A 15,089-nucleotide genomic window follows, 5' to 3' on the forward strand; every position below is an offset into this window, starting at 1 on the left:
TTCAAGGTGGGAAGGGCTATGCTGTGAACACAGGTCCAGACGAATCTGAGGGTTTTGTTGCCATAAAGCAGCATTCATGAGCTTAATTTCCCCTTCTTTCTGTGGATATTTTTATTGAGTTGGCCAGTAAGTTCATCTGGGTTCTTTCCATAAGATGTTATAGAAAACACCAAACGAACTTTTGACCAACCCTAAAGAAGGCTGAGCACCAAAGAAACTATGCTTTCGAATTGTGGTGCTGGAGAAGACTCTTGAGAATCTCTTGGACAGCAAGGAAATCAAAACAGTCAATCCTAAAGGAAATCAACTCAATATTCATTGGAAGGACTGATGCTGAAGCTAAAGCTCCAATCCTTTGGTCACTTGATGCAAAGAATTGACTCACTGGAAAAAAGCCTCCTGCTGGAAAGATTGAAGGCAGGAGAAGGCGGAGACAGAGGATAAGATGGTTGGATGGATTACTGACTCAATGGACATGAGTTTGAGCAATCTCTGGGAGATACTGAAGGACAGAGAAGCCTGGTGCGCTGCAGTCCATGGAATCACAAAGAGGAGGACACAGCTTCGTGACTGAACAATATTTGGGGGAACTCAGTGTATCACAGAGGCTGAGGGTGAGGATATCCAGACTCAGGGCTAATTGTGTGACTCTGGGTAAGTTACATAAAATCCTGGGGTTCAGTTCCCTCACTTGAGGGGGTGGGGGAAAGAAGAGAGGGACAGGGAGAAATATTACCTATATCATGGAGCTGCTGTGAGAATTAACTCAGGTAATGAATGTAAAAGGTTTGGAACAGGGCCGGGCACAGAGTAAGAACTGAAAAAAAAAAAAAAAAAAGGCTAGCTGTTCATAGTATGCTCATCCTTAGCACGTGTCATACTAATTGGCTGCTCCCCTTAGAAATCTTCAGTCTTTGAGGTCATAAACTTAGTTACTTGGCCACCATTAACCTCTTGATGTAGTAACCTGAGCTCCTTCCTGAAGCAGAGCCTGAGGCAAGGACTTGGTGCTCGTTGTTTATATGAGGGCCCAGGGAGAATGAAATAGAGAAGCCAACACAAGAGGTGGGGAGGGGCTGGCGAATCAGTGAGCACCCCAGTAACTGGATTTGATCCTATTTAAGACCACCTGAGGTCTCAAATTGCCTTGATTCATGGACCTAACATTCCAGGTTCCTATGCAATACTGCTCTTTACAGCATCGGACCTTGCTTCTATCACCAGTCACATCCATAACTGGGTATTGCTTTTGCCTTGGCTCCATCCCTTCATTCTTTCTGGAGTTATTTCTCCATTGATCTCCATTAGCATATTCGGCACCTACCGACCTGGGGAGTTCCTCTTTCAGTATCCTATCATTTTGCCTTTTCATACTGTTCATGGGGTTCTCAAGGCAAGAATACTGAAGTGGTTTGCCATTCCCTTCTCCAGTGGACCACATTCTGTCAGACCTCTCCACCATGACCCAACCATCTTGGGTGGCCCCACACGGCATGGCTTAGTTTCATTGAGTTAGACAGGACTGTGGTCCATGTGATCAGATTGGCTAGTTTTCTGTGATTATGGTTTCAGTGTGTCTGCCCTCTAATGCCCTCTGACAACACCTACCGTCTCACTTGGGTTTCTCTTACCTTGGACGTGGGGTATCTCTTCACGGCTGCTCCAGCAAAGTGCAGCCGCTGCTCCTTACCTTGGCAGAGGGGTATCTTCTCAGGGCCGCCCCTCCTGACCTTGAACGTGGAGTAGTTCCTCTCAGCCCTCCTGCGCCCGCAGCAGCCGCTCCTTGGAACTGGGGTTGCTCCTCTCGGCCGCAGCCCCTGAGCCGTCACAACCTGACACTCTCGGTCGCTACCCGACCCTGGGCGAGGGGTAGCTCCTCATGGCCAGGCTTCTGCGCGGTCCGTCACAGCCGGACCTGGAATGAAACCTGGGATGTTAGGTCCATGAATCAAGGCAAATTGGAAGTGGTCAAACAGGAGATGGCAAGAGTGAGTGTCAACATTCTAGGAATCAGCAAACTAAAATGGACTGGAATGGGTGAATTTAACTCAGACGACCATTATATCTACTACTGTGGGCAGGAATCCCTTAGAAGAAATGGAGTAGCCATCATGGTCAACAAAAGAGTCCGAAATGCAGTACTTGGGCGCAATCTCAAAAACGACAGCATGATCTCTGTTCGTTTCCAAGGCAAACCATTCAATATCACAGGAATCCAAGTCTATGCCCCAACCAGTAATGCTGAAGAAGCTGAAGTTGAACGGTTCTATAAAGACCTACAAGACTTTTTAGAACTAACACCCAAAAAAGATGTCCTTTTCATTATAGGGGACTGGAATGCAAAAGTAGGAAGTCAAGAAACACCTGGAGTAACAGGCAAATTTGGCCTGGAGTACAGAATGAAGCAGGGCAAAGGCTAATAGAGTTTTGCCAAGAGAATGCACTGGTCATAGCAAACACCCTCTTCCAACAACACAAGAGAAGACTCTACACATGGACATCACCAGATGGTCAACACCGAAATCAGATTGATTATATTCTTTGCAGCCAAAGATGGAGAAGCTCTATACAGTCAGCAAAAACAAAAACATCTGACTGTGGCTCAGATCATGAACTCCTTATTGCCAAATTCAGACTTAAATTGAAGAAAGTAGGGAAAACCACTAGACCATTCAGGTATGACCTAAATCAAATCCCTTATGACTACACAGTGGAAGTGAGAAATAGATTTAAGGGACTAGATCTGATAGACAGAGAGCCTGATGAACTATGGATGGAGGTTCCTGACATTGTACAGGAGACAGGGATCAAGACCATCCCCATGGAAAAGAAATGCAAAAAGGCAAAATGGTTGTCTGAGGCGGCCTTACAAATAGCTGTGAGAAGAGAAGAGAAAAGCAAAGGAGAAAAGGAAAGATATTCCCATTTGAATGCAGACTTCCAAAAAATAGCAAGGAGAGATAAGAAAGCGTTCCTCAGCAATCAATGCAAAGAAATAGAGGAAAACAACAGAATGGGAAAGAGTAGAGATCTCTTCAAGAAAATTAGAGATATCAAGGGAATATTTCAGGCAAAGATGGGTTCGATAAAGGACAGAAATGGTATTGTAGTTAGAATAGGGAAAAGGAATCCAGAATGGCGGTGGCCAAAAGACCTGGAAGGGAAAAGCCTACGAAAATAGAACAAAGGAAGGTCTCAGGACCTGAGTGAGAACCTCAGGTAAAACAAACAACACTCCTGCCTAAGCCCAATTTGCATAGGACAGGCCCAGGGGGAAGAAAAAAAACATAAAAAGAGGAGCCAAAGCCCTCTTCCCTCTCTTTCTCCGGCAGGATGGCGCACTCTTCTCTTCCTGTCTTTGGATCGATGTGCCCTCACACCTCGAAAATGGATTTTCCTGCTATCATCTAAATAAAATAGAGCTGTAAGACTGAGCTGTAACACTGATTAATTTAAGAGCTATAACACTGGTCTGTCCAAGGCCCAAGAGCTGTGACCCGCCGAGAGGGCTTCAATGTCCGTCACTCCAAATTTTTGTTGTGACGAGACGAAGAACCGAGGAGCATACACTTGCCTGACATCTATGGTGCCATGACTCAGATTTAACCTGGCTGAAACAACCTCCACGCGGAAGAGGCCAAGCGCAGCAGGAGCCCAACTCAGCGAAGCTCCCGGTATAGAGGCGGAACGCGAAGAAAACCCAGCGCAGGGGAAGGCCCATTGTGCTGGAAACCGCGACAGCAAAAAACGAACTCAGCGAAAGCCCACGTGGCTCAGCCTCAGATTCCAGAAGACCTCCGGTTAAGGTAGGAGGTCCTCGCTCCTATGGCTGGAGGGACATGCCTAACAATTACAATCTCTCGTTTCTTGTTTTCTCAAACCCCCCCGGGACCAGGCGGGCAGCAGTGGGTGCAACTGAGGGACTCTGGAGAGGCTACTCTTCAGTATGTCCCAAAGGCACTATCTGGGCCCCAGTAGCGGTTACCCAAGCCGGTGGGTTCTTCTGCCCTACTCTTCTCTGTGCTAAGAATCAAGCCAATGGAGACTGAGCACCAGTCAGATATCTAGCAAATTTTCCAGTAGGCTATGAAGGGGATTCCTTGGCACACATCTTTCCCACTGCTTTTTCCTCCTGTCCTTCAGCTCTCTATCCCGGGACTCTAGCCCGGCCAAATGGATTTGTTAGGATTCAGAGAGAAGCACGTGCTTCAGGGTGTGGGCCATTGCTGAGGGCAAGGGCTCAGGTCATGAAATGTGGCCTAAATTTTGTGAGAGCGTGGGGTTAATTCATATGCTAATGAGTGGGAGGATCATCCCAGCCACTGGGAACCACCCACTCCTCCCTCTGTTGACAGTGCCTTAGAGCTGTTCTGCCACCTCTGGGTGTGTCTTTTGGCTTACAGATTGGTGATTAAGGTTTACTTGAATTTGACTTGTCCTGTTGGATCCAGTTGACTTTAATCGTTATGCATTATGCCCATGTGCTATGTCATTCTTCCAAAGGTTGTGCTCTGCCCCCCCCCCCCTTCCTTCCTGTTTCACGCTCCTTTCCTCAGCCCCATCCCAGCCCACAATGTTGCCTCTACAATCTTCTAGAGGGACAACGAGAAAATAGCTGGCCTTGGGAGGGAAGTACTGTATAATATCCAACCCCTTAGTCCTACCTAGCACTGGTCACGCTGGAGACCTTGGGGACGCCCAAACTCCAGCCCGGGGGTCCCAAGAGGTCATCACGCCTTGACCTGCCTAGGGATCTGGTCCTCGAAATGTTCTCACACCTCAGCCTTTCGGGGATCTGCTAGTCCCAAGGGTCCCAGGAGGCTGTCACGCCTTGACCTGCCCGGGGATTCGAGCTCTAGGAGGCTGTCAGGCCTCAGCCTGCCTGGGGATCTGCATCCTAACCTGGGGACACCTGGCTCTCAGGTTGTGACAGTACTGGGTAGGATAAGCTTCAGAAAGCCTATTAGTTTTTTTTTTTTTCCTCTTCCTTTTCCTCCCTAACATGACTGTCTTTCAGATGGGAAATAACCAATCCACTTGCCAGCAGATGCCCTCGAGATGCATCCTTGATAACTGGAATTATAATGACCCTGAGCACATCTGGAAAAGGGATCATTTTCTAATCTGTAAAGGCAGGACTGAAAGAAGCCCAGCAAAAAGTAATCAGCTATGCCCGGGTCTCAGCAATAACTCAGGAGCCCAATGAGAACCCCGTTGCTTTTCTAGAAAGGCTAAAAGAGGCCCTCCAAAAGTTTACCGATTTGGACTTAGACTCTTACGAGGGGCAGGTGATTTTAAAGGACAAATTCCTGTCCCAACGTGCATCAGATATCAGAATTAAGTTACAACAGCTATAGCAGCAGGACCCTGCTGCCTCTGTAGATGAGATGATGCAGACAGCCACCAATACCTTTTGTAACAGAGAACAGGAGAAGGAGGCCAAGGCCCAGGAGAGGGAGAGAAGAAAAGAGACAAGGCATGCCCAGGTGCTGGCCGCCCTCCAGGGAAGCCCGATGGCACACCCCGAGCCCTTGAATGACAAGGCATCAGGCAAATGCCTAATCTGTAGACAGGCGGGGCATTGGGCCAAAGAGGGTCCTAACCTGACAAGTCTCCTAGAACAGCTTGCCACAAATGCCATCAACTGGGACATTGGGTGTCACTCTGCCCTCGGGACCCAAGAGCCTCAAGGTCAAGCCTTCCCTCATGATGGTTGAAGAGGGCTGAAGCGGGCCCGCTCCAGCCAGCCCGCCTGTCACAGATAACCATCACGGGGCTGGAGCCAAGGGTGCAACTGGTTGTTGCAGGTAGGTCCGAGAATTTCTTGGTCGACACAGGGGCTACCTACTCTGTCTTGATCTCCTACTCCGGAGCCTTCTCCTCCCAAACCTGTACCATTTTGGGTGCTACAGGAAAAGCAACTACTAGAAGATTCACCCAAGCACTTCTTTGTTGCTGGGATGGACAGATATTCTCCCACCAGTTTCTGGTGGTCCCTGAGTGTCCTGCTCCCTTAATGGGAAGAGACATACTCACTAAACTGGGGACCGCCCTTGTGATGGGAAGCTTTTCAGCCCCTAGGGCCCTACAGCTTCTGGTTACTACTGAGGAACCCATTACACCTCCAATAGAGAACAAAGACTGGGAGGACAAAATTAACCCCCAGGTGTGGGACCAGGGGATTCCTGGACGAGCCCACCAAGCTGAACCGGTCATCATTGTCCTCTGAGATCCCACTCGGTTTCCTAACCAGAAACAATATCCTCTCAAAAGAGAGGCTCAGGAGGGACTACAGCCTTTAATAAATAAATTCCTTGCTTGTGGGCTATTGGTCCCCACCAGTTCACCATGTAACACCCCAATCCTCTCAGTAAAGAAAAAGGATGGAACCTGGCGAATGGTTCAAGATCTCCGGATCATAAATGAAGCTGTAGTCCCACTCCATCCCACAGTACCCAATCCCTATGTAATCTTGGGGGAAATCCCACCCAGTGCCAAGTGGTTTACAGTCTTGGATCTCAAAGATGCATTTTTTTGCCTACCACTGGCTAAAGAATCCCAATATCTTTTTGCCTTTGAGTGGGAGGCCCCAGGAGAAAAACACCAACAGATGACTTGGACAGTATTACCTCAGGGGTTCAGAGATAGCCCCCACTTGTTTGGACAGGCCCTTAGCCGGGATCTCCTAGATCTGGACCTGGGACCTAATGGGAAAATATTACAATATGTAGATGACCTACTAATCTGCTCTCCAGATGAGAAAAGTGCCTAACAACATGCAAATCAGGTTCTAAATTTTTTGGCAGAAAGGGGATATAAAGTCTCCTGTGCTAAGGCACAGATGGTCGAGACAAAGGTCACTTACCTGGGAGTTCAGAGTACACATGGGTCCAGGAGGCTGTCCTCTGATCGGGTACAAGGAATCCTCCAGTTGCCCTCCCCCCCAACTCGAAAACAATTGTGAGCTTTCCTGGGGCTAACCGGGTACTGTAGAATCTGGATACCCAACTATGGTCTAATTGCCCAGCCCTTATATGAAAGCTTAAAGGGACGAGATGATTCAATCCCACTAATGTGGGGAACTCCTCAAAAGGAGGCAGAGGCTACACTAAAACAGGCCTTAACTCAGGCACCTGCCTTGAGGTTGCCAGATCCAAAAAAAGCATTCCAACTTTATGTCCATGAAAGAGAGGGAATAGCCTTGGGAGTGTTAACTCAAAGGTTGGGATCTGAGCCCCAGCCTGTAGCTTACTTATCCAAGAGACTTGATCCAACCGCCCAAGGCTGGCCCCTCTGCCTTCAAAATCTTGCAGCTATTGCAATCATGATAGAAGATGCTTTAAAACTCTCCTTTGGGGGCAAACTAACTATTTTTACCAGCCACCAAGTAAAACAACTCCTAAATGGGAGAGGCCATTTATGGATGTCTGATCAGAGAATCCTCAGATACCAAGTAATACTGATGGAAAATCCAGGCCTCACTATATTCCCTTGTGAGGTTCTTAACCCAGCCACCCTCCTGCCTATCCCCGAGGGCTCTCTCCCCTTTCACTCCTGTCTAGAAACCTTGGACCACTGGACAAAACCCCGAGAGGGATTGTCAGAAGATCCTCTGACCAATCCTGAGGAAATCTGGTACACTGACGGAAGCAGCTTTGTCTTGGATGGAAAAAGAAGAGCTGGATATGCAGTAGTCTCCAATTTTGAGATCATAGAGGCTAAGCCTCTGCCACCAGGTCAAGCTACGACATGCAGCGCCAGTTCAACAAAGATATAAAACTACAGCCAACCACGGAAAACATCAGTCACCCTTAGATGGACACCGCTATAAGGACTCTGAGGCCTGAGACTAGCAAGAGGGGAAGGCCCAATACCCTTTGCCATCCCAGTTCAGCAGGAAGTAGCCAGAGAGACCTCGACACCCCTATTCCCGAAGAATTGGGCCTCCCATCCCTTGAGGGGGGAATGTTTGGTAGTTAGAATAGGGAAAAGGAGTCCAGAATTGCAGTGGCCAAAAGACCTGGAAGGGAAAAGCCCACGAAAATAGAACAAAGGAAGGTCCGAGGACCTGAGTGAGAACCTCAGGTAAAACAAACAACACTCCTGCCTAAGCCCAATTTGCATAGCACAGGCCCAGGGAAGAAAAAAACATAAAAAGAGGAGCCAAAGCCCTCTTCGCTCGCTCTCTCCGGCACGATGGCACGCTCTTCTCTTCCTGTCTTTGGATCGACATGCCCTCACACCTCGAAAATGGATTTTCCTGCTATCATCTAAATAAAATAGGGCGGTAACACTGAGCTGTAATACTGATTTATTTAAGAGCTATAACACTGGTCTGTCCAAGGCCCAAGAGCTGTGACCCGCCGAGGGGGCTTCAATGTCCGTCACTCCAAATTTTTGTTGTGACGAGATGAACCAAGGAGCATACACTCACCTGACAGTATGGACCTAACAGAAGCAGAAGATATTAAGAAGATGTGGCAAGAATACACAGAAGAACTGTACAAAAAAGATCTTCATGACCCAGATAATCACGATGGTGTGATCACTCACCTAGAGCCAGACATCCTGGAATGTGAAGTCAAGTGGGCCTTAGAAAGCATCACTGCAAACAAAGCTAGTGGAGGTGATGGAATTCCAGTTGAGCTATTTCAAATCCTGAAAGATGATGCTGTGAAAGTGCTGCACTCAATATGCCAGCAAATTTGGAGAACTCAGCAGTGGCCACAGGACTGGAAAAGGTCAGTTTTCATTCCAATCCCTAAGAAAGGCAATGCCAAAGAATGCTCAAACTACCACACAACTGCACTCATCTCACATGCTAGTAAAGTAATGCTCAAAATTCTCCAAGCCAGGCTTCAGCAATACGTGAACCGAGAACTTCCAGATGTTCAAGCTGGTTTTAGAAAAGGCAGAGGAACCAGAGATCAAATTGCCAACGTCCATTGGATCATTGAAAAAGCAAGAGAGTTCCAGAGAAACATCTATTTCTGCTTTATTGACTACGCCAAAGCCTTCGATTGTGTGGATCACAATAAACTGTGGAAAATTCTTCAAGAGTGGGAATACCAGACCACCTGACCTGCCTCTTGAGAAACCTGTATGCAGGTCAGGAAACAACAATTAGAACTGGACATGGAACAACAGACTGGTTTCAAATAGGAAAAGGAGTACGTCAAGGTTGTATATTGTCACCCTGCTTATTTAACATATATGCAGAGTACATCACGAGAAATGCTGGACTGGAAGAAGCACAAGCTGGAATCAAGATTGCCGGGAGAAATATCAATAACCTCAGATATGCAGATGACACCCCCCTTATGGCAGAGAGTGAAGAGGAACTAAAAAGCCTCTTGATGAAAGTGAAAGAGGAGAGTGAAAAAATTGGCTTAAAGCTTAACATTCAGAAAACTAAGATCATGGTATCTGGTCCCATCACTTTATAGGAAATAGATGGGGAAACAGTGTCTGACTGGATTTTTGGGGGCTCCAAAATCACTGCAGATGGTGACTGCAGCCATAAAATTGAAAGACGCTTACTCCTTGGAAGGAAAGTTATGACCAACCTGGACAGCATATTAAAAAGCAGAGACATTACTTTGCCAACAAAGGTCCATCTAGTCAAGGCTATGGTTTTTCCGTGGTCATGTATGGATGTGAGTGTTGGACTGTGAAGAAAGCTGAGCACCGAAAAATTGATGCTTTTGAACTGTGGTGTTGGAGAAGACTCTTGAGAGTCCCTTGGACTGCAAGGAGATCCAACCAGTCCATCATAAAGGAGATCAGTCCTGGGTGTTCATTGGAAGGACTGATGCTGAAGCTGAAACTCCAGTACTTTGGCCACCTGATGCGAAGAGTTGACTCATTGGAAAAGACCCTGATGCTGGGAGGGACTGGGGGCAGGAGGAGGAGGGGACGACAGAAGATGAGATGGCTGGATGGCATCACCGACTCGCTGGGCATGGGCATGAGTTTGAGTCAACTCCGGGAGTTGGTGATGGACAGGGAGGCCTGGCGTGCTGCAATTCATGGGGTCACAAAGAGTTGGACACGACTGAGCGACTGAACTGAACTGACTGAGGTCTCAAAGTCCAGTTTGTCCCTGGGTTTCACAGCATGCCCTGAATCAGCAGCCTTTCATTTCCTCTTCGCAAGCTTCTAAAGCAGCTTGCAGAAGCCAACCAACCCACAATCCATATAATTACCACTGCTTCGTGCCTTTCAAGTGCTAGAACTATTGCATAAGCTCGAGCTTCATTATCTACCTCTGCCCTCTTCCCCATTGCAGGGGAAAGTCTTAGTAACTGTGAAGCCATAACATGTAAGGATTATCTCCACTCCCCTTACCACCAGCAACAAAGTCCTTGTTGCTATTCATCCTGGGAGCAAACCTGTTTATCAGGGCTGCTTTCTCCAGCCTTCTGATAGTCTGATAGCCCTGAAAACAGAGCCTGAGAAAAGGCCTTCAGTGGAACAGAAGGGACACCAGCTAACAGGCAAGAGGGACTGGAGGAAAAGCCAGAATGAGGTGTAAGGTTGAGCTGGGCATTGCTGCGGGGAACTGGGGCTTGATTCCACTGGAACTGTGGAGTGAAAAAATGCCTCTCAGAATTATCCCCTTGAGGACAGAGAGTGAGAAGCTCCTATCCATCGGCTCCTTTCCCCCGCTGGCTGAGGGCTGTCCCCAGGAGGTGATGCATGTGGGCGTTCCAGATGGGCTTCCATTGGCCTTTCACCCGAGGCACTGGAAAGTCCCGGGGTAGAAAAGGAGTAATATGTCTTGAACACTTAAAGCAAGAAAGCTGTCAACACAAAGTGCGTGAGGCTGCAGATGCAGCGGGAATCAGAGGATGTGACTGCGGGCTGCTCTGCCATCTCTCAACATCTCCTTTGTAATGACTATGTTGTTTAGTTGCTTGTGTCTGACTCTTTGCGACCCCATGGACTGCAGCACGCCAGGCTTTCCTGTTCTTCACCATTTCCCAGTGTAACGACTATAATAACGACAATAATAATAACTGCCATGGGCTGAGCATATAGCAGGTTCCGGGCACCGTTTAGTGTTTTGTGTACTTCTCACAACACCCTCCTCACACAACCCCAACTTTCTGTGGCCTCCACCTGCACCTATCTGCTGCACAGTCATTGATCCTCAGCCCATGGCTTTTGGACTGAATTGTTTAGGAGGGGAAGGGGAAGAAAAGGAAGAGGAAGAGGATCTATTGAGTTTTCATTCAATAGTTACATTTTTTTCATGTCTAGAAGTTTCCTTTTGGTCTTTTTGTTTGTTTGTTTGTTTGTTTGCTGAGCCGGGTCTTGGTTGCAGCACGTGGGCTGTTTAGTTGGGGCATGCGGGATCTAGTCCCCTGACCAGGGATGGAACCTAAGTCCCTTGCATTGGGAGTGCAGAGTCTTAGCCACTGAATCACCAGGGACATCCCTGGTTCTTTTTCAAACCCACATATTCTTTTTTGTTGTTGTTGTGAAATAGAGTATGCATTATATAAAAATGCGTAAAAATATATATCCACAGTTTAATAAGTTCTATTAAGTGGACACTAGCAACAGAATGTTGTCAGCAAACCAGAAGCCCTCTGCATAACTCTTTTCAATCACAATCCCAATTCCCCAACTTAACTACCCTGTTATGGGAATCACATTTTTGCTTTTCTTTGTAGTTTTACCACCTAAATATGCATTTCTAAGCACCATCTTTAGTTTTGCCTGCTTTTTCGAAATTGAATGTAAATGAAATCACATAGCATTTATTCTCATGTCTCATGTCTTTTGCTCAACATTGTGTTTGAGAGGTTTACCCAAGATGCTGCATGTAATTGTAATTCATTTATTCCTCTGGCTAAGTTCAGTTCAGTTCAGTCAATCAGTTGTGTCCAACTCTTTGTGATCCCATGGACTGCAGCACACCAGGCTTCCCTCTCCATCACCAACTCCTGGAGCTTGTTCACACTCATGTCCATCAAGTCAGTGATGCCATCCAACCATTTTATCCTCTGTCATCCCCTTCTCCTCCTGCTTTCAATCTTCCTCAGCATCAGAGTCTTTTCCAGTGAGTCAGTTCTTCACATCAGGTGGCCAAAGTATTGGAGCTTCAGCTTCAAAATCAGTCCTTCCAATGAATATTCAGAGTTGATTTCCTTTAGGATTGACTGGTTTGATTTCCTTGCTGTCCAAGGGACTCTCAAGAGTCTCTTCTGCAACACCACAGTTCAAAAGCATCAATTCTTCCATGCTCAGCTTTCTTTATGGTCCAACTCTCACATCCATACATGACTACTGGAAAAACCATAGCTTTGACTATACAGACCTTTGTAAGTAATGTTTCCACTTTTTAATATACTGTCTAGATTATTATTATCTTGCTAAGTAGTGTTCCCTTGTTTGAATACACTATAATTTATCTATTCTGGGCTTCCCTGGTGGTTCAGTGGTAAAGAATTTGCCTGCAATGCAGGAGCTACAGGAGATGCAGGTTCCATCCCTGGGTCAGGAAGATCCCCTAGAGGAGGGCATCCCTACCCCCTCCAGTATTCTTGCCTGGAGAATCCCATGGACAGAGGAGCCTGGTGGGCTACAGTCTATAGGGTCATGAAGAGTAGGATACAACTGAAGCGACTTAGCATGCACACACACAGCTTGGGACTGTTACAAACAATGCAGTTATGACCATTCTTACATGTCTTGCACATGTCTCCTAGTTCCCACGTGCATGCAATTATGTTGAACATACATAGGAATGGAATTACTGGCACACGGGGTATGTTTAGTTCGCTGATTCCTAAAATGTTGACGTTCACTCTTGCCATCTCCTGCTGGACAACTTCCAATTTGCCTTGATTCATGGACCTAACATTCCAGATTCCTATGCAATATTGCTCTTTACAACATCAGACTTTACTTCCATCACCAATCACATCCAAAACTGGGTGTTGTTTTTGCTTTGGCTCTCCATTCTTTCTGGAGTTATTTCTCCACTGATCTCCAGTAGCATATTAGGCACCACCGACCTGGGGAGTTCATCTTTCAGTGTCCTATCTTTTTGCCTTTTCATATTGTTCATGGGGTTCTCAAGGCAAGAATACTGAAGTGGTTTGCCATTCCCTTCTCTAGTGGACCACGTTTTGTCAGAACTCTCCACCATGACCCATCCATCTTGGGTGGCCCTACAGAGCATGGCTCATAGTTTCATTGAGTTAGATAAGGCTGTGGTCCATGTGATCAGATTGGTTAGTTTTCTGTGATTGTGGTTTTCAGTCTGTCTGCCCTCTGATGGAGAAGGATAAGAGACTTATGGAAGCTCCTTGATGGGAAAGACTGAGGGGGAAACTGGGCCTTGTTCTGATGGGCGGGGCAATGCTCAGTAAATCTTTAATCCAATTTTCATTTGATGGGTGGGGCTGTGTTCCCTTCCTCTTATTTAAGTAGGAAGTGAAGTCACTCAGTGTCCAACTCTTTGTGACCCAATGGACTGTAGCCTACCAGGCTCCTCCCTCCATGGGATTTTCCAGGCAAGAATACTGAGTGGGTTGCCATTTCCTTCTCCAGGAGATCTTCCCGACCCAGGGACTGAACCCAGGTCTCCCGCATTGTAGGCAGACACTTTATTGTCTGAGCCACCAGGGAATTTATTTACCTGGAGCCACACTATGGTGGAGGTAATGAAAATAATGGTGACCTCCTTCAAAAGGTCCCATGCACACACTGCTACACTCATTACCCCTAACCCTGCAGCAGGCCACTGCCGACCCATGCCTCCACCAGAGACTCCTAGACACTCACGGGCAATTCGGGGTCAGTCTCTTGTGGGGTCACTGCTCCATTTTCCTGGGTCCTGGTGCACACAAGTTTCTCTTTGTGCCCTCCAAGAGTCTATTTCCCCAGTCCTGTGTAACTTCTGACAGCTCCACGGTGGGGTTAATAGTGACCTCCTTCAAGAGGGTTTATGCCATACCCAGGTCTGCTGCACCCAGAGCCCACTACAGCAGTCCACTGCTGACCCACACCTCCTCAGGAGACCCTGGAATGGGTGAATTTAACTCAGACGACCATTATATCTACTACTGTGGCAGGAATCCCTTAGAAGAAATGGAGTAGCCATTGGGGTCAACAAAAGAGTCCAAAATGCAGTACTTGGGTGCAATCTCAAAAACAACAGAATGATCTCTGCTCGTTTCCAAGGCAAACCATTCAATATCACAGGAATCCAAGTCTATGCCCTGACCAGTAATGCTGAAGAAACTGAAGTTGAACGGTTCTATGAAGATCTACAAGACCTTCTAGAACCAACACCCCCAAAAGATGTCCTTTTCATTATAGGGGACTGGAATGCAAAAGTAGGAAGTCAAGAGATACCTGGAGTAACAGGCAAATTTGGCCTTGGAGTACAGAATGAAGCAGGGCAAAGGCTAATAGAGTTTTGTCAGGCAAATACACTGGTCATAGCAAACACCCTCTTCCAACAACACAAGAGACGGCTCTACACATGGACATCACCAGATGGTCAACACCGAAATCAGATTGATTATATTCTTTGCAGCCAAAGATGGAGAAGCTCTATACAGTCAGCAAAAACAAGACCAGGAGCTGACTGTGGCTCAGATCATGAACTCCTTATTGCCAAATTCAGACTTAAATTGAAGAAAGTAGGGAAAACCACTAGACCATTCAGGTATGACCTAAATCAAATCCCTTATAATTATACAGCGGAAGTGAGAAATAGATTCAGGGGACTAGATCTGATAGACAGAGTGCCTGAAGAACTATGGACAGAGGTTCGTGACATTGTACAGAGGGCAGGGATCAAGACCATCCCCAAGAAAAAGAAATGCAAAAAAGCAAAATGGCTGTCTGAGGAGGCCTTACAGATAGCTGTGAATAGAAGAGAAGCGAAAGGCAAAGGAAAAAAGGAAAGATATTCCCATTCGAATGCTGAGTTCCAAAGAATAGCCAGGAGAGATAAGAAAGCATTCCTCAGTGATCAGTGCAAAGAAATAGAGGAAAACAATAGAATGGGAAAGACTAGAGATCTCTTCAAGAAAATTAGAGATACCAAGAGAACATTTCATACAAAG

The sequence above is a fragment of the Cervus elaphus genome, chromosome 5, assembly GCF_910594005.1.
Source record: "Cervus elaphus chromosome 5, mCerEla1.1, whole genome shotgun sequence".
Classification (NCBI taxonomy): domain Eukaryota; kingdom Metazoa; phylum Chordata; class Mammalia; order Artiodactyla; family Cervidae; genus Cervus; species Cervus elaphus.